The sequence below is a fragment of the Crinia signifera genome, chromosome 6 (assembly GCF_055691185.1).
Source record: "Crinia signifera chromosome 6, ASM5569118v1, whole genome shotgun sequence".
In the NCBI taxonomy this organism is placed as follows: Eukaryota; Metazoa; Chordata; class Amphibia; order Anura; family Myobatrachidae; genus Crinia; species Crinia signifera.
This window is the reverse complement of record NC_139222.1, coordinates 224,029,374-224,048,430: the sequence shown is the minus strand read 5'-3', so window position 1 is coordinate 224,048,430 and position 19,057 is coordinate 224,029,374. Positions and strand designations below refer to the sequence as shown.

The window sequence follows — 19,057 nt, the reverse complement described above, 5'->3', positions numbered from 1 at the left end:
CGACCTTTCTCAAAAGGAAAGATGGCAATTTCCGCTGCCTGAAGTGTGTGACCTGCGGTGGTCTGGAGATTGGGGACCACTTCTTCCACCCCCACACGGGGAAGAAGATTCCCATCAAACACCCTTTAACCTGCTCAAGCCGCTACGTGGTGTATTATATCAAATGCCCCTGTGGCTCCATGTATGTGGGTAAAACCATTAGACAATTTAAAGAGAGGATGGCCCTCCACAAATCCAGCATTAGAGCCGCTCTCGGACCTAAGGGCTCTGACCAACCGGTGGCCAGACATTGGCGAACCTTCCAACACAGCCTTCCCAGCCTGAAATACAAGATGATCGACCACATCCCTGAGAACATCCGTGGTGGTGACAGGGGCAGAGCCCTCCTAAGATGTGAAGCTAAATGGATTTACAGACTGAACACTGTGCAACCCTGTGGACTCAACGAAATTCTTCCCCTGTCCTGCTTTCTATAAACCTGGACTGCTTACATAGTTCTTGGCCCCAGCCCCAGATGGACTTTTTTCCCTGCTAAGACTGTTGTCCCACTTATTGCGTGGGCTCATTCCCCACATTCCATTGACATTGCCCCAGCGCTTTACAGTACATTGTTTGTATCATATTGTATGTATTCATCTTTATTTTTCCCAGCTTTCGGGTGCACTCTGAGGCTTTTTCTCACTAGGTGTTGGGTACTCCACCACCCCTGCCCAGACTCATCATCACGTCCACACCAGTGACCGCACTGTGGTCCGTTTCTTAGCCCTATCACACAGTCTATCTGTGTGGTTGCGCTTCTCCCACTACCACATCTTGCTCACACTCCAGCACACGCAGGGTGGAGGTCGGCTGCAGCGTGTTGCTGATCCTTCAGCACCGTGGTCAGTGTCCTCCCTTCTTACACACTTCATGAGCACATAGTTTTGAACACCTTTGTTTTTTGGTTTTTGAGCATGCCGCACGTTTATATATCTTTTTTTCACATACACACACTCCGTGACAGACACCCGCTCCCTTTGCCTCACACCGCTTGTCACCCGCACGCGCTATACTTTGTATGTTAACATTGCTACGCTGTTTCAGTCCATGCCGCTTGTACACTGTGCATACCTATTGATTTTGTCACCCGCACGCGCTGTATATTGTATGTTACTGTTGCCATGCAGTTTCAGTCCATGCCGCTGTCACACTGTGCTAACGTTTTTACTCATGCTGTTTATTCTGTTGTCCCCACAGCTCCTACTGCAGCTGTCATCTGTGAGCACCCCAGCGGTCCCCCGGCTCGCTCCGTTCCTTCCCTCCTCACTACACGCGACGGTGTTCTCTGCTTTGACGGAGACACCGTACACAGCGTCCTTGGTTTCCATGGACACCAGCCTTGACTTCCACAACCACGCCCCCCGGTGACCCCGATTCCCCGACTGCGGGGTTGGGATGACGTCATCCACTACTCGCCGGGTGCCGTGCAGGTGATGGCTGCACGAGGTGCTCCTGCCCCCACACTTCCCTATAAATGTGAGTATGTATCCTTTTACTTGTTATGTCTTGATAAAGGGTTTCATTCCCGAAACGTTGACACACAGACTGACTTTTGTCTCTTTGATTGTTTGATCTGCCGCCGTGCAGTTTCTATTCAAATCTCCAGAGTGCCATCTACCTATCCTGGTTATATCTTTCCCCTGCCGTGGGGACAGAAAGGCACCGGAGTTGTTGTGTTCTGTTCGAGAGTGCCTGGATTTCCTTCTGTGTTATATATATATATATATATATATATATATATATATAATTAATACTTCCTTCAATATATTCTACCAGATTATGGCCCTTATTCTGGTTGGTGCGGTAATGTCCGCGTGCGTTCGTGCCGCCGATGTTTTGTGTCTGCGCATGTGCAGAGGCGTCTCTGCTCATGTGCGAACGGGACGCACGGCCAAATTCCGCATGAAATGTGTACACTACGAAGAGGGGGTGGAGAGGGGCGTAAAGGGCTGTTTGGGCTCATTACCATATGTTTACACCCCGCGTTTCATGGGCGTTCCCATGCAAACGCTGGGCGTACGTATGGTAATGCGGCCGTGACGCACGTGTTGGGGGCGAACATATGACATTGCCGGATGTCAGCTGCCCGCCCAGATCCCTGCTTTTGCACGGAGAAATGCCCGTGTGGTCTGAGGTTGCAGGAGCTGGCGGACCACTCGGTCCTGCATTCGATGTTCTGCGGCCATCGAATGATGGGGGAGGTTCCAAGAGATGGAGGAGGTGTATCCGTAAGAAATTCACTCGTGCTCCGTGCGGTCAGCGGATTACCGCATTCGGACGGAGTGAGCGATCCGTACGAAAGGCGGGGTTTAGGACGCACGGTCCTGCCCGCATATTCGGCTCCGGCCGCACCGACCAGAATAAGGCCCTATGTGCTGCCTTGATATATAGCAGCATTTGGTTCAGCACTCACATCTTCAGTTGGCAGCAGCGGAGTGCACTATAATGGACATCAACATCCATAATTCCATATGTATAGCAGAAGAGAAATAGGAACTCAACAAGGTTCAGTATGCAAGTAATTTTAATCCTCAAATAGATCATAAGAAGCAAAGAATAACAGTGACATTTTGGTCAAACAAGACCATTATCAAGCTCCAACTTCATACCAGTCAAGGTCCATCAGCCATCTAGTATGCACCTAGATATGCACCTGTATATGCAGACCATGTTAATGTAATCTGCATATGATAGGGGACCCCAGATACACCAGCCAGTGCCTAAAATCTAGGGGCTGATTTATATATTTTTTTTTTATTATATGCAACTGTTTTTAAAACTCAATAAATCTGATTAAAGGTGCTCCAGCCAATCAGGTCCCAACTGTCGTTTTCCAAATACATGACAGTTTTCTGATTGGCCGTAGCAAGTTTCCCATGACAATTGAGGCGTACCACATTGCGCCACTTCAGGTTTCGTCTCTCCTCATGCTATTGCCTGTCTAGCAATCCACTGCGAACTACCCGCGGTATCCTCAGACATCAGCGTTCATTTTTCCTCCCTCTGACACAGGTGAAGGAAGCAGCGGCATTAGTCCTACAGGTGTTAGCGGGAACCCTGGATACAGTACACGGCCAGCAGCCAGACACAGAGGAACCCAATTCCTGGTTGCACACATCCTTAATATAAGTACTATATTCACTTAAGGATACGCATACCGCTCACTTCCACTTCACTCGTACTGTGAGTATTTGAAATTGGGAGGAGGGGGTACTCCTAAATGAAAAGCCTACTCAAGAAATATGGGAGAGAAAAAAGGTTGGGAACCGCTGAGCTAAATTATTACCACTGAGATTACTTAAGTGTTTATTGTTTTTACAGCTACATACTTATTTAGTTTGGAAAGAGATTTTAGTTGCCACCTGCGCTCACTTGGAAATGCAGCTAGAAGATACACCAAGTAGGGCTACCAACCCCCAATACAGATACACGTAACAATTTACAGAGGTGGATCTCCACAGCGCTTTTCTCAGGGTAGACTGTTCTAATCCAGGTGTTCACCAACACATGTTCACCAACACATGGGACAGAAGAGAAAAGGGATTTTTCGGTTAGCACACAGACTGAAATTCTGATTCAGTAGGGTGAAGCGACCACCGCCACTTACCTAGATTGACTAGGAGAAGTTCACATCAAGGTATCTTTAAACGTCTATACACCAAACTTATGGAAAGACACTCACCGAGGGAACAGTCCCTATGTTCATCCAAAGGTTTCTTTATTCAGCAGAATTCACACGACTGGTCCACAGGTAAAAATCAAATTTATTTAAAAAATCAGCAAAACACAGGACCCCACACTTCCACGGCTGTATATCTGTCTTCTCACCCGGAATAAGAGGTGGCAGCAACACAGACAAAACCCAAAGATGGCACAAGGGTTGGATGAAAGTTGGAGAGTCCACATAAAAGTCCTTTTAAAACACCAACGCGTTTCGAACAGCAATGTTCTTCCTCAGGGTGTAGTACCTGTATTTAATATTTAGTTGCAATATAAATGTTATTTTCACACAACAAAACAGTAATAGCATCTTGGGTCAGAGTGCTGTATGTTACTAAAATCCACTTATTTTTAAAGGGGATATTAATGTACATTTTGGAGGAAAAATTTATTATTATTTTTTTTTAACGATGATTTGCAGATGGGGCAGGTCCCATCTTGGCAGGCGATGGCGATGCCAGCCGCCATCCCCCGCCAGTGCCATCTGCATAACGAGAAGGGGACGCGCGCGCGCGCGTCTGTCAGATGGTGAGGCAGGCCAGCGCTGACGTTCTGGCGATTCGCCAGCAAGGAAGAGACCTGCCCCATCTGTACCTTGTTTGATTAGGTTAATGGACAGGCTAGAGCAGTGGTAGCCAACTCCAGTCCTCGAGAGCTACCAACAGGTCACATTTTCCAGACAACCTAGCTGCTGCACAGGTGCACTCATTACTAGCTGAAACATTTTCAAAGATCCACAAGTGGAGCTAATTACTTCACTTGTGATTCTGTGAGGAGACCTGGAAAACATTAACTGTTGGTAGCTCTCGAGGACTGGAGTTGGCTACCCCTGGGCTAGAGTATGTATTTTGTATTTATTCACAAAGAAACAAGAAGAATGGATGTATCCCTATTAGTGTTCCCCCTAGGAATTTTTGGGAGCAGGGCGCCGCTGTATGGGAAGGGGGGCGGCCCGGGCCCGCCAACGTTATCGTTGTAGGCAGTCCCGGGCCGCCGCGTCACCAAAGGAGGCCTGCCCGGGCCGCCGCGTCACCAAAGGAGGCCTGCCCGGGCCGCCGCGTCAACAAAAATAATGCGTGCCCGGGTCACCAAAGGAGGCGTGCCCGGGCCGCCACGTCACCAAAGCGGGCGTGCCCGGGCTTCCTCCGCCTGGCCCCGCCGATGTCCGTGAGCTGCCGGGGAAGCCTAGCGCTGCCGAGATTGCGGTGCCTGGAGCTTCCCCGGGCACAACATTAGTCAGGCAGCAGGCTCTTTTAGCGGGGCGCTGCTGGAGGGGCAGGGCGCATTTTGCCCTTTAGAAATCGGGCAGGGCGCAGCGCCCCGCTAAAACAGCCTAGCGGGAACACTACCTATCTCTAAATTCTAAACAGTTTCTGTCATTATCATTTATCATTATGAATGTTTGCTTACAAATTAGATCTCCTACAACTTGTTACTAGAGTAGAGTTGTGTACACACAGTGCAATTTTGACTTAGAAATCCCACTGTTTCTCCTGCTTTTGCGATACCGATGTGCGGACCTCTAAGGTCGGTATCGCGTGGATAAAAGGACTGTGCAAGGTCATTTTGACTATGTTGCTTGTAATGTATTTGGCCATAGGCCAAATAGCACATAGTCAAGATCTCAAGTTAAGACTATCAAGATTGTATGGTTCTGGGCTCTGGGGAGTTCAAGACAAATTTCATAGTCAAAATCACCATGTGTACAAAGCTTTACAAAGAATTGAAGTATATAACTAAAATAAGATGATATTCTTAGGGCCAGATTTAAATGATTTACCCACTGGCAGCCACTAGAGGGTGCCCATGGAGCTATTCAAATGTATCTAAATTCGGGCATGTATGGCTGATGGCGCCACTCCCAGGGCGAAATGTGTGAAAAGTCAACCGTTTGAGTGCACAAACAGGACTTTTCATGTATTGCCCATTATTTTGGGTGGGTTTAGATCCTATGCATGACTAAACCTGACCTTAAGGGGCGCCATATATGCAATAAAATCAACCTTTTTAATAACATCCCACACTCTCCCGTTACTTTGGATGGGAGATTGAGCATGATGAAACATTTGAATCTGGCTCTTAAAGTCTTAAGGTACATACACACTGGGCTTTTGCCCAGTGTGTATGCCAAACAATGATTTGAACATCGCTAGCCAATAATTCGCTCATAAAACAGGCCAGAAGACAGCGGCGGCCGCTGATGATGTCCAACCCATACACACTAGGCAATTTTTTTTTTTTTTTATCACAACGTAGCTCAAAACACCCAAAGTGAGCTACTTGGAGCTCAAAATCACCTAGTGTCTATGGGCCTTTACTCATACTGTATTTGCTTGGGTAACTAAGTAGAAGGCCAATATCTGTAAGTGTAAAAGTGGATACTCTAAGATACCACACTATAATGCAGAGCTTTCTACAAACAAAATGCCACAGCTAACGCTAAGATAGCATCATTGATAGTTTACATTCAACATGTAAAAATGATTGTACTGTATTGTTTTCAGTCACACTGTGTCTGCAAGGAATTCTGTTCAGGCAACATAAGACTCAAAGGAGTCAAATATACTTTTAGTAAAGTGTCAAAAAATATGAAACTATTGTTATTTTGAATAGAATTGATAGAACAACTCAGGTTCGACTTGGTACTTGTATTGTTGGATTGAATTCTGTTTGTTTTTCTTTTTCTACATTTTTCTTTTCATACATAAATGAAGCAATCGGTTTGTTGTGACACTGATGTTGGTGCTGTCAATTACCAGGTTGAACCTGTGACTAAAGCAGACCAGTTTGTCAAATGAAAATAAATGTTTATTGTGATTGGCACAACTCAGTGATATGCACATCCAGCACACACAATTGATAGCACCACCGTTGGACTTCTGTATTAGCCTGTGAGATGTAGGCACAGGTGCGATATCAGCAAGTGTGCATGTATTTGTACAGCAGCAATCATTTAAAAGGCAAAGCTAACCTGGTTTTGCCTTTTACAAGATTGCCACTGTAAAATTACGAGCAGTCTCGCACCTGTGCCTGCACTTCTCAGCGTATTACATAAGTCTCTGTCTTTTTCTATCAAATTGTACATGTACAAATATTGCTGTAATTGTATTCCTGAAATAAATAAACTTGTTTTTTTGTTTTTATATATTTTTATAATATATATATATATATATATATATATATATATATATATATCAGCAAATTTTTCCAATAAATGAAAAAACAAGAGGCGGCACTCTCAGGATACGTGGAAAAAGAGTGTATTCAAATCATATCAAATGAGTGCAAAAAAACACAGCCTTAAGTCGACAGTTTCGGAGCTGGCGCTCCTTCCTCAGGACAGCTGGTTACATTACTTGAGCAAACAAAGTGCAGTGCAGAAACTAACAAGACAAGCATAAAAACACACATTTAAATAGCCAAAAGCAAGCTTACGTGTTCAATGAGCCGTGCTGGACCCGGGGACAGGCTTCCAGCGGTGAGCGTTACCACGTGACTTCCGACAGCTTGTGGTTGACAGGGTAACACGCTGGCATCCTCTCCGGCTCCCAGACGGCAAGTGTGTAGGTTCACAAAGGTGTGCGCGTTGCTGTACAGCATACGGGCAGAGCCGAATTTCCTATTAGGCACGTGAGGCACCGGCCTAGGGGCGGCACATGTTTGGGGGCGGCACTTGGATGCCTTTGATAGTACTGTCAGCCCAAAATGTACCAATAACTGCAAAATATCCACTGTACTGTACTATATTCCATCTTAAATAGAGTGTAAATGGATAGGACATGCAGATACTGCCCCTATAAACTGTCCTACTTAGTAAACATTATTGTTGTGCCTAGGGGCGCCCTCATCCCTAAATCCGCCCCTGCATACGGGCGCATACAGGGACAGTGCTAGTGAAATAAAGCATAAAGGTGACATTTAAAAATGTTAAAAAGCACGGAACTGCGGGCTACGGAGGATGGATAAAGCATCATATTATTACCATTGATGTGGGGCACTATATACATGAAAAAAATCACAATGATCACTGTAAGCGTGCTTTCTGCACACAATATGATAGAACAGTTATATAATACATATATACATTATTGCATAGTGTTCTAGTCAAACTTCAATATATGTTGTTGCCTCATCTGGTAATTTTAATTCAAGACTTTATACTAATCATAATAATAGAATCTTTATATCATGTTTGGATTATTTAATGATGTTAACCACTGCATCTAATTAGTGTACAGCAACGCGCACACCTTTGTGAACCTACACACTTGCCGTCTGGGAGCCGGAGAGGACGCCAGCGGATTACCCTGACAACCACAAGCTGCCACAGCCGTTGGGCTACGCTTACAGCGTTGCTTAAGCTGCCGCCATGAAACTACACAAGTAGTCAGTCAGGCATCCCTGTTAGTATCAGCGCCATGTTCCCGCTCGTTCATGGCCAGCCGGAGCTTACGTAGTTAGCGTAGTCAGTCAGTTTTACGCAGTTAGCGTAGTCAGTCTGCGCATATTACATTGTGTGGAAACCATTGACCATTTTAACCTGCCTGACAGGTGTGAATGTGTTCCTGAAACACCCCCACTATCCAGCCCGTGTGTGGCGAGTGGACGCATTATGCATCCTCCCAAACTTTTCATACCCCCATTATCCACGTCTGGGTGGAGTTGATTATTTAAAGTGTGGCGAGCGCAGTGAGCCACCTAGCCCGAAGCGTGGCGAGCGGACGCAGAATACATCTGAAATCTGCGTCCCCTCACGGGGCTCGCTGCGCTCACCACGCTTCCGGCTGGCGCTGGCACTGTTTGAGAGGCGCTCGGTAGGCTTGCCGGGGACAGAGCTGCAACTCCCATGGACAGTACGGTGACTACGCTAACTACGCATGGCTGCTGCGAGGCACAACGCTAGGCAGCCGTTGGGCTACGCAGACAACGTAGCTTAGGCTGCCGCCTTGAACCTACACAAGTAAGGCAGCCGTTGGGCTATTCTAATAACATAGCTTCAAACATAGCGTAAACAGCCGTCGTGAAACTACGCAAGTACCAAGAAAACATTTAAATAGCTAAAGTAGGCAGCTCTGGTGCATTTGCTACTATCATCGTGTAATAGATTTGAAGGCTTGTATAGTAAGCTAAAGGCTCCCATACCTAGTTGACAGATTGCGGATCGGGAATGTTGAAACTGTTAAAGAATCTGATTTTCCGATCCTGTTCAAAAAGGCTTGGGATTGGCAAGTTGATTTGATTGGAAATGCCGGTCAGATGGGGGGAAACTGCTTTCTGGTGTATGAGGGTCCTTGAGAATATGCATTTTTGCCTAAACTATATTTTATTTGCATTGCGGAAAGTGTTACATAACCATTAATTTCTCCACCATTTAGTTGTCTGTACATAGTCCTTACGGGATACGGTGGTTAGGTCGGCCCAAGAGAGAGGTCGACACTCCTTAGGTCGACACGGACTGAAGGTTGACAGTGTCCTTAAGTCGACAATGCACCACAATGTTCCAGAACAGGCAGTATTTCATGCCCTACCATCCACTAGTACATGGAGGGACAATGAAATAGTGTGCGAGGCACTGTGCCCGAAGCATCACTAGCGGCTGCCGTACACCTAGTCAGTGTCCAGAACTAGACGTCTAGATGTAGACACCTAAAAAAAATGTAATAAAAAATTCACGTCGACCTTCTGCATTGTCAAACCTCTGCCGGTCGACCTAAGAACATTGTCAACCTTCAGTCCCTGTTGACCTTCTGCATGTCGACCTTTCTTGGGTCGACCTAACAATCCATACCCAGTCCTACAGCCCCCATAGGTTGAATGGGGGTTGCACACAAGTAATATGAATATATATTGTATTGTACTTTCCTAGGTTTATTAGTGAAACTACAGCTGTGGGGAAGCTGCCCCACATGATCATATTAGAAAGAGGCTTCAGATGCATGCCAGCCCACCCAAACTACGTGAGGATCATGTGACCAGAGATTAGAGCTAAACGATTGGATGCCTATGGGTCACCATGGTTACCTGTATCATACTTGCCTACCTGACCCTCTCCATGCGGGAGAAAATGCTCTGCTCCTGGATTTCCTCGTAATGTATGATTGCTAGCTCCCCACAGGTGATGGCAATCATATATTACCAGGGAAGTCCAGAAACAGAGCATTTTCTCCCGCATGGAGAGGGTCAGGTAGGCAAGTATGACCTGTATGTAGATTCTACCTCCTTCCTCTATTCCTATATAAATGGGTTATTCTAGTTCACTCGCAAAGGCCCAATTACTCTCTAATGGACAAAACCATATGCACTGCAGGTGGGGCTGATGTAACATGTGCAGAGAGAGTTACCTTTGGGTGTTTAATTGTTTCTGTGCAGCGTAAATACTGACTGCTTTATTTTTACACTGCAACATAAATATCAGTTTGAAGTACAAACCCCACCCAAATGTAACTCTCACTGCACATGTTACATCAGCCCCACCTGCAGTGCATATGGTTTTGTCCATTATACCCCGTTCTCACTGCAGGCAAATTCCCGGGTCTAGCATGTCGACTCGAGAATATGCCTTTTAACACGGGTTTTTTGGCAGTGTGAACGGGTAACATACCCGGATCTCAGACACGGGTAAAACCCTTCTTTTTACCCATGATTCGGGTATGCAGACACGGGTTGACCCCTTCACACTGCAGAAAATCCTGTGTTGAAAGGCAAATTCCCGGGTAGAACTTCTTCACCTGGGAATTTGCCTTGAAGTGAGAACGGGGGTCCAGCGCAGCAGTCCCTGGCATTTCAATGCCTGGAAAAAGCTGTGTATTTCTCACTCGCAGTGAGAACATGGCATTAGAGAGTGATTGGGTACTTGTTTCCTAGCACGGCGCTCGTCGTAGGTGATCGCATACCTTAACTTAAGGTATGTGATGAACACGTCCATCGCATGCCTTAAGTTAAGGCATGCGATGCGACCGATGCGATGGACGAGATTTTACATAGGGAACAATGTTAAATGGGCCAATGGACCCGATTTTTCATTGTATACCCACCCTTATGGGTATTTTACATGACAAATGCCCCCCATTGTTAACGCCACCCCACGATGAACGCCAACCCGAAGCGTGGCGAGCGGCGGCGGTACACGTCCTCCGACCTTTTCATACCCCCACTATCCACGTCGGCGTGGATTCGATTTTATATAGTGTGGCGAGCGCTACGCTTCGGGCTCTAGAATCAACTCTATGCCGACGTTGATAGTGGGGGTATGAAAAGGTCAGAGGACGCGTACTGCCGCCCCTCGCGGGCTCACCACGCTTCGGGTTCGCGTTCATCGTATGGTGGCGTTAACAATGGGGGGGCATTTGACCCATCAGGGTTGGGAAACAATAAAAATTGGGGTCTGGTGGGCATTTAACATTGGGGCCAATTTAAAATCGGGTCTCCGGGACCATTTTACATTGATTCCAATGTAAAAATCGCGTCAATCACATCGCATTCGATTTGGTTGCATGTGATGCGATTTTTGGGGTCCCGATGGATACAATTTTTATTGCTGGCGCCGTGCTAGGAAACAAGTACCAGTGATTGTGCCTTTGCGAGTGAACTACAATAACCCCCTTAGTTTGTCTGTCAGTTCGACGCTCACTTTAAATGTTGTGGTGGCCTTGGGTGCCCTCCAGGTAAGCATAGACAGTTTGCGTGTACGTACAGACGTACATACAAACAGCAGCACACCACAGACTATGTAAAACAATTTTAGTGATTATATATGTATATATAAAATATATGCATAGTCTCATGTACAATTACTGTGTAATGTGCTGCATACTGTACATGTATTTTACTACGTGATATTTAGACTGCTTTTTTATGCCAGCAGAAAATCAGAATTCTCTCTATACCTGAGCGCTTTAATAGTCATTTATTGTGTTAATAAAAGAGGCAAGGACAGCTGAGACTGTCAGGTTCCTAATAAGACCCTCAATGTGCTAAGGCATTTGCCAGATGGCTTCAGAATATTCGCTTTTTATTGCATCTTACTTAACTAATACTGTGCAATGGTGGAAATGAAATTAAGTATGACGGGCTGCTGGCTACGCACATATCGTCCGTTATGGTGACCCGGCATTGTAAGTATTCCTGTGCACCTTTATGGTGTGCAATTTCTATTAAGGCAATTTGCTGTCCCTGAGCAGCAATTAAAATCCATCGCATAGATTTGAATTCCTGGCCCTTATTCAGATCTGATCGCAATATAAATTTATTCTCAAAATTGCTCTGCAGTTGGGGCAGATGTAACATGTGCAGAGAGAGTTAAATTTGGGTGAGGTGTGTTGAAACTGAAAACTAAATTACGGTGTAAAAATAATGCAGCCAGTATTTACCCTGCACAGAAACACTTATACAAATCTAACACTCTATATACATGTGACATCTGCCCCACCTGCAAGGCACATGGTTTTGCCCATTTTGAGAACAAATTTGTACTGCGATCAGATCTGAATAAGGGCATTTGTCTCTTCCTCTGTCTGAATGGTATACCCTCTAGAGCAGAGATCTTTGTTTTTGCTTTCTCTCTTAAAATCTGTGACAATATAAAAAATTAAATCACCTTTCAGATCCCTGTTCATACCAGTGTGGGACAACTCGGCATATCTATCTCAACGTAATTAGGCTTGTTATTTTCCCTGGCTTAAATAGTGTCTGCTAAACAGCTGGAACTGTCCATCCCTGCCGCTGCTGTCCGGCATTCTTAGGGAATGCCATGCCCCTACGTAGGTGCCAGACACGCCACCAGTAGAGACCACAGTGGGTGACCCACATAAGTGACGTCAGTAGGCCCACCCACATTAGCGATATCAGCAGACCACCCACATTAGTGACATCAGCGGGCCCACCCACATAATTTATGTCCGTGGGCCCACCCATATTAGTGACATCAGCATGCCCGAGCCGCTGCATTCAAAGTGCCCCCTTTATTTCGGCGCCCTGCCGTGATCGTGGAGGGATCACTACAGTACATATTGGGGGAAATTTACTAAGATGTGAATTCTAGTTCACATGTGATGCATACCCTTCATCATCTGAAAGGCAGAAACCGGTACCCATTTTTAAAAAAGTGGGCGTGGCCACATGCTAAATGGGTGTGGTCACGCCCCTTTTCTGAATGTGTACTGGGCAATCGACTCGTGCTCCTTGCAGTTCCTCCATGTGCTGTGCTGCGGCCGGCCACTACAAATCCCAGCACTGCATTGCACAGCCTCTAGCCGGGGGGGATGCATGCCATACATCACAGGTGCTAAAAAGCACCCGTGATGTGCTCCTGACCACTGCACATATTTGAAAAAAATATTTTGTCACAAGGGTGACAAAGGGAGAACAAAAAGGTTTTTGGGGCACACTTAAATAATAAAATGGATTGGATATCTTAAAATTTAACTTTTATTAAAGAACTTTTGCAAAAATATCAGTACGCGTGACACTTAATGATAACAATAACAATATACATCATGACCATGATATATACAGGATAATAGTCACAAATGAACTCTTGGTGGCGAGAATGATTCAATTGAGTACACTGTGTGAGATAATACTTGAATATCGTTGAGATGAGTTAAATGGTACGGACAAATTTCTTTACAAAGTTTCTCACTGAGGTGTACTTGACGCGTGACACTAAACCCCTGTGTCGGTGGACTTTGCGGTATAATTTTACTATAATTTATTGCTTGTGGTATTATAGATGTAGGAGGAGGGCAGACAAGGTATAAAGAGATGATTTGCTCCTTGACCAAGTGGGTTCTGCAATCCGGTGTATAACAGCTCCTGGTATTCCCCGTCGGTCACCCTTACGAGTACTAACCCGGCCAATCACTGCTTAGCTTCCGAGTTCGGAATGGGAATCAGGCGTACCAGTGATGTTTGGCAGTAAATGCACCAAAGGATGAGATCCTACTCAGGTCGTGAGAAGGCTTATATGTGCTTCTGCTTTTTGCTGCAAAGTAACACCTAATCTTCTGTTGCCAGTGGCATTGCAGAAAGATCGGGGATACCTGCAACAAATGAGAGAGCAGTGTAGACAGATGAGATAAGATCAGGATGTGAGTGTCGTGGAATCCTTCTTCTGCTATTCACCATCTGTCGTTAGGCATCGAATGGCGATTGACAGTGATAGGGATGTCATGGTAGCCCCATCAGAATGAGAGGAAAAAGGAATTTTTAGGAATGTACCCAAGTCTCCAAAATGGAGTGATGTATCTGATCTGAGTACTGGTGTCACTGAGTGCCAGGTTACACCCAAGGGAATATATTTTTCAAGCAAGAATGCATGGAAATTAAAACATGCATGTGGGTGAGTATCTATTGGTAAAGTGCTTCAGATTTGCAAGTGCGGTACGTGAGTTAATTAAGCACTACCTCATTTGATAGGGTCTGCTACTTATTCAAGTAGACATAGGTATAAGGTCACTGTGAACAAGCCAATAGGCCATTAGGCGAAACACGTGTCAAAATAGATGCCTCTGACACGCCCCCAACCCGAGCTTGAACGCGGTAACGGTCGGAGAAGGAAAATCCCGGTCCACGCAGCCCGCCCTTTCACGCCAGGTACCTGCAGCATACACCGGGTTGACAAAGCACCGATGTGTGAAACGCGTTGGATGAACCAGGAAGCCCCCCAGACGGAGACAGAGACATAGAGCAAGCCGCCCGCCAGTGCCGCTACAAGCGCAAGGCAGAAGCCGGCAGGTGACGTCACTTGTAAAAGAAACTCCGGAACTCCGGCAGAACTGTACTTAGCCTGCGTCTTGCGGCAGTACACAATTTAGTGCAGGGTAAGCCAGCCTCATACTCTCTACTATTACTGGACTGCTTCTATAAACTCCAAGAAGGAGTGTAAACATTTAATTTGGTCGCGTTTATTGTTTTATTTATTTTTATTATTATTTTATTTTTATTTTATATTTATTTTATTTTTATTTTATTTTGTATTTATTATTTTTATTCTTATACATTTATTTTAGTTTGATTGATTTTATTTTATTTCGATATTTTTATATTATATATTTTTATTTTTATTTTTATTTTATTATTTATTTTTATTTTTATTTATTTTTTATTTTGTATTTTATTTTATTTTATTTCATTTTTTTCTGGCTTTATTTACCTTTATTTCTACCTACTCCTCTTACTGCTCCTATCAGTATACCTGCCTTTGTACTCCTACTACGGTACCCGCCCACCCTCATCCCTCCAGCGCTTGTAAAAAAACCTATTATTTTTATACACCGGGTGGAGACAGATTTCACCCTGGCCTTCCGCTACACCAGTGGTTGTGTATAGCAGGCATGATCCAATGATCGTGGCTAGCTTAGACACACCACAGAGCGGGCGCAGTGAAACTCTCCCCAGCTGTCCACTTTTCTGCCCGACTAACCCCAAGTGGCTACACATTCATTTCCCGCTTACCCCAATCCATTACGTGGTACATATTTATGTTCTATTTCTGCAGCACCACATGCTTGTTATCATCTTTATATCTGTGCATATACCTGCACTGCTGGATAGCTAATTCTTTATTTGCTGCTGAGCAATCTATTGGTTTGTTTGCCATTTAATCTTTCACTTGATGCTGAGCAATTTATTTGCTTATTTGCCACTGAACTACTAAGAATTCCTTTTTCCCCTCATTCTGATGGGGCTACCATGACATCCCTATCACTCTCAATCGCCATTCGATGCCTAACGACAGATGGTGAATAGCAGAAGAGGGATTCCACGACACTCACATCCTGATCTTATCTCATCTGTCTACGCTGCTCTCTCATTTGTTGCAGGTATCCCCGATCTTTCTGCAATGCCACTGGCAACAGAAGATTAGGTTTTACTTTGCAGCAAAAAGCATCCTTTGGTGCATTTACTGCCATACATCACTGGTACGCCTGATTCCCATTCCGAACTCAGAAGCTAAGCAGTGATTGGCCGGGTTAGTACTCGTAAGGGTGACCGACTGGGAATACCAGGAGCGGTAATACACCAGATTACAGAACCCACTTGGTCAAGGAGCAAATCATCTCTTTATACCTTGTCTGCCCTCCTCTTACATCTATAATACCACAAGCAATAAATTATAGTAAAATCATACCGCCAAGTCCACCGATACAGGGGTTTAGTGTCACGCGTCAAGTTCACCTCAGTGAGAAACTTGGTCAAGAAATTTGTCCGTACCATTTAACTCATCTCAACGATATTCAAGTATTACCTCGCACAGTGTACTCAATAGAATCATTCTCGCCACCAAGAGTTCATTTGTGACTATTATCCTGTATATATCATGGTCATGATGTATATTGTTATTGTTATCATTAAGTGTCACGCGTACTGATATTTTAGCAAAAGTTCTTTAATAAAAGTAAAATTTTAAGATATCCAATCCATTTAATTGTTTAAGTGTGCCCCAAAAACCTTTTTGTTCTCCCTTTGTCACCCTTGTGACAAAATATTTTTTCAGTTTTGTTGCTGAACTTTCTTTGGGAGCACCACCAACCGGACACCGCCTTTCATTTTACCTCTGTGCGGTAAGAACGTTGGTACAATATATATATATGTACGTACTTAATTGTTAATGAAAAAAATTTCATTTGCCAGTGCCGACCCACAGCCATATTGTCACTGCACATATTTGTCTTCACACTTTGGGGGAAATTTACTAAAGGAAATAAAAAAAAAAAAATAGGTGTATTTGTATCCAGAAATACACTTATTTTTGACATTTACTATCCCGAAAATATGGCAATTCGTTTTCGTATTGATGTGCTATCAATACGAATATGAATTGCCGTATTTTCGGGACAGTAAATGTCAAAAATAAGTGTATTTCTGGATACAAATACACCTATTTTTTACAAATTTCCTTTAGTAAATTTCCCCCTTTGTCTGCATTCTAGCACCATGCTCCTTGCAGGTCCTTCGTGTGCTGTGCTGCGACCGCTCCGAATCCTAGCACTGCATTGTACAGCCTCTAGCCACGTCTGGATATATCAACGGCGCATGCGCTGGGCATCCTTTACCGTGTCATGGACAGCGGCAGCCTTATGCTGATGTCATGACGCGGCTGCTGTGACCAAGGCACCACTGGGAACGGGTGCTGCACTGTTGAAGCGGCTGCCACCTGAACCCCGAGCTTGTCGAAAATCGGTACAACTGGTACAGTTATTTTTTGCTGGTACAGACCATTAAAAAAATGGTACTGTACCTGCTAAATCGGTACAATTGGAGGGTATGGTGATGTTGCTATGGGCAACCAATCACATCCTGTCTACTATCTTCTAGAGCAGCGGTTCTCAAACTGTGGGTCCTGACCCTCTCAGCATCGGGTCACGACTCCATGTTGCTGACCATCAGGCTGATGTCTTTTCTAATCTCAGTCAATGATTCAAGGATTCTGAAAGATCTGTTGAATTGTCTGTTACTTCAGACTCCTCACATCATGTTGTGCCTCCACAATGCTGCCATGTATGTGCTGCCTGCTGCCTACACATGTGATGTGATGACCTTCTGCAGTAACTTGCTGGGGTCCCGTAATTATTTTTATTGTCTGATGGGGTCCCAGAGCAAAATAGTTTGAGGACCCCTGTTCTAGAGGGTACTAAATAAATAAGGAGTAGATTCTGATTGGTTGCCGATAGCAACATCACGTGAAGTAGAATACACATCTTAGTAAATTTCCCCCATTGTATCATACACTATTGTATACTTCTTGACCTTGTGGGTTTACAGTGTGCCATAGTTTTGCTGTTTGCATATCTTCTCTTATTCATATTTATCAACTGAATTGTTCATGTCTGACAGCGCTACGGAGATTCTGTCATTGGAATGGAGTTTTCTGCTGGCTGCTCCCTGTTTCATGCAGCCGATGAATTGCACTCTGCTATATTACTCCACATATATGGTTGCCCGCATTTGTCCATCTGTCTATAAATACAAATATTTAGTAGGAAGAATTGTAAAGACTGAAGTTAGAGGGTGGAGAGGGCACGAAGCTCTGCTCCAGAACATACACGTATCAAAGAAATGCTGCAGCAACAAATCTCATTTATAAGTAAATTTCCTGCTTCTGCTTACTATGTCCATATTTATTCTCTCTAAACCCTTTACATCTACTTCTCCCACAGCACAGAACAACATAATGCCTGCTGCCTCAATCACCTTCTCCATCACAGACGTACTCCCAGCACACTTGTATCTGATTTTTCCCACTCCCCATCTGATTGAAAGCTCTCATTCAGCCTGTCCCTAAGAATGTTATTTCATGCTGCTGCCTGTAGGGATTTTATTTTCTGTAATTGTGGTAAAACAAGTCTGCCTTGCGGGATAGCATCCACCTGTCCTGCCAAGCTGGGAAGACTACATCTCATATTGTACCCCACATAGGCAATCCACATCTGATTTAGCATTTTGCCTACAATGTTTGCAGTTAGGATGTGGATTGGGTTCTGAATCACCAGACTACGGTTTATCTCAGAAAACAACATCCGATATTGACAGTTTGCAAACTGCATACAAAACTGCTCTTTGCTAAGTTCGCCCTGAATCTTTAATTTCATGTTCATGGTTGACAGCCAAACCAAATGGTAATCAGAGATATTTGTCTGCCAGACACCTTTTATAGCAAGCCCGAGCTTCCTGGAGTGTTGCATGAAGCCACTCTGGGATCTTTTGTACGTCTTTCTGTGACAGCTGGCAGAGAAAAAGGCAATAGAAAGAAACAGGGAAGAAAGCTGATGTGTGTAATTTGTGAGAATGGCATCAGAACTACGTTCAGCATTATTCTAAGCAAACTCTGCTGTAGTTAATGTTTTATAAATTAAATACCCGCTATCTTTCTAAGGCATCAGTGTTATGTTAAATACACCACAAAGACAGGTTTCTGTTGCAAAATAGCTTTTTTTTTCACCAATGCATAACCCATACTTGCTCATTATCCCGCAAGTTGCGGGAGACTCCTGATTTTTCATGCAGTCCGCCTGAAGCCACGGAAGTGTCCTAGTGAAGTGGGCAAGGTGAGGAGATTCTACATGGAATTATGGCGCCATATAGATTGGCTGAACTAAGTTATGCAAATGTGTGTCAATTAGCCCTATTCCCTCCCTTAGGACCTCCTAATCACAACATTTTGGGGGTGGGGCCTTGAGATTGACAGCTTGGCCCCACCCCCCAAATTGGCTAGCAGCATCTCCTCTCCAGACTTCTGCTAGAGGGGCGACTTCAATGGCCTGCAACTATGGGACAATCAGTACTTTAGCTAGAAGTC

At 44.7% G+C, this 19,057-nt stretch overlaps 1 protein-coding gene and 1 pseudogene across 2 annotated transcripts in view; both read left to right on the top strand.

Annotated features, from left to right (window-relative positions):
* Positions 1–19,057, top strand: part of LOC146009024 (solute carrier family 22 member 15-like) — a 297,660-nt gene that overhangs the window by 255,264 nt on the left and 23,339 nt on the right. The gene's annotated exons all lie outside the window — the stretch shown is intronic.
* LOC146011616 (5S ribosomal RNA) lies at positions 15,660–15,779 on the top strand (annotated as a pseudogene).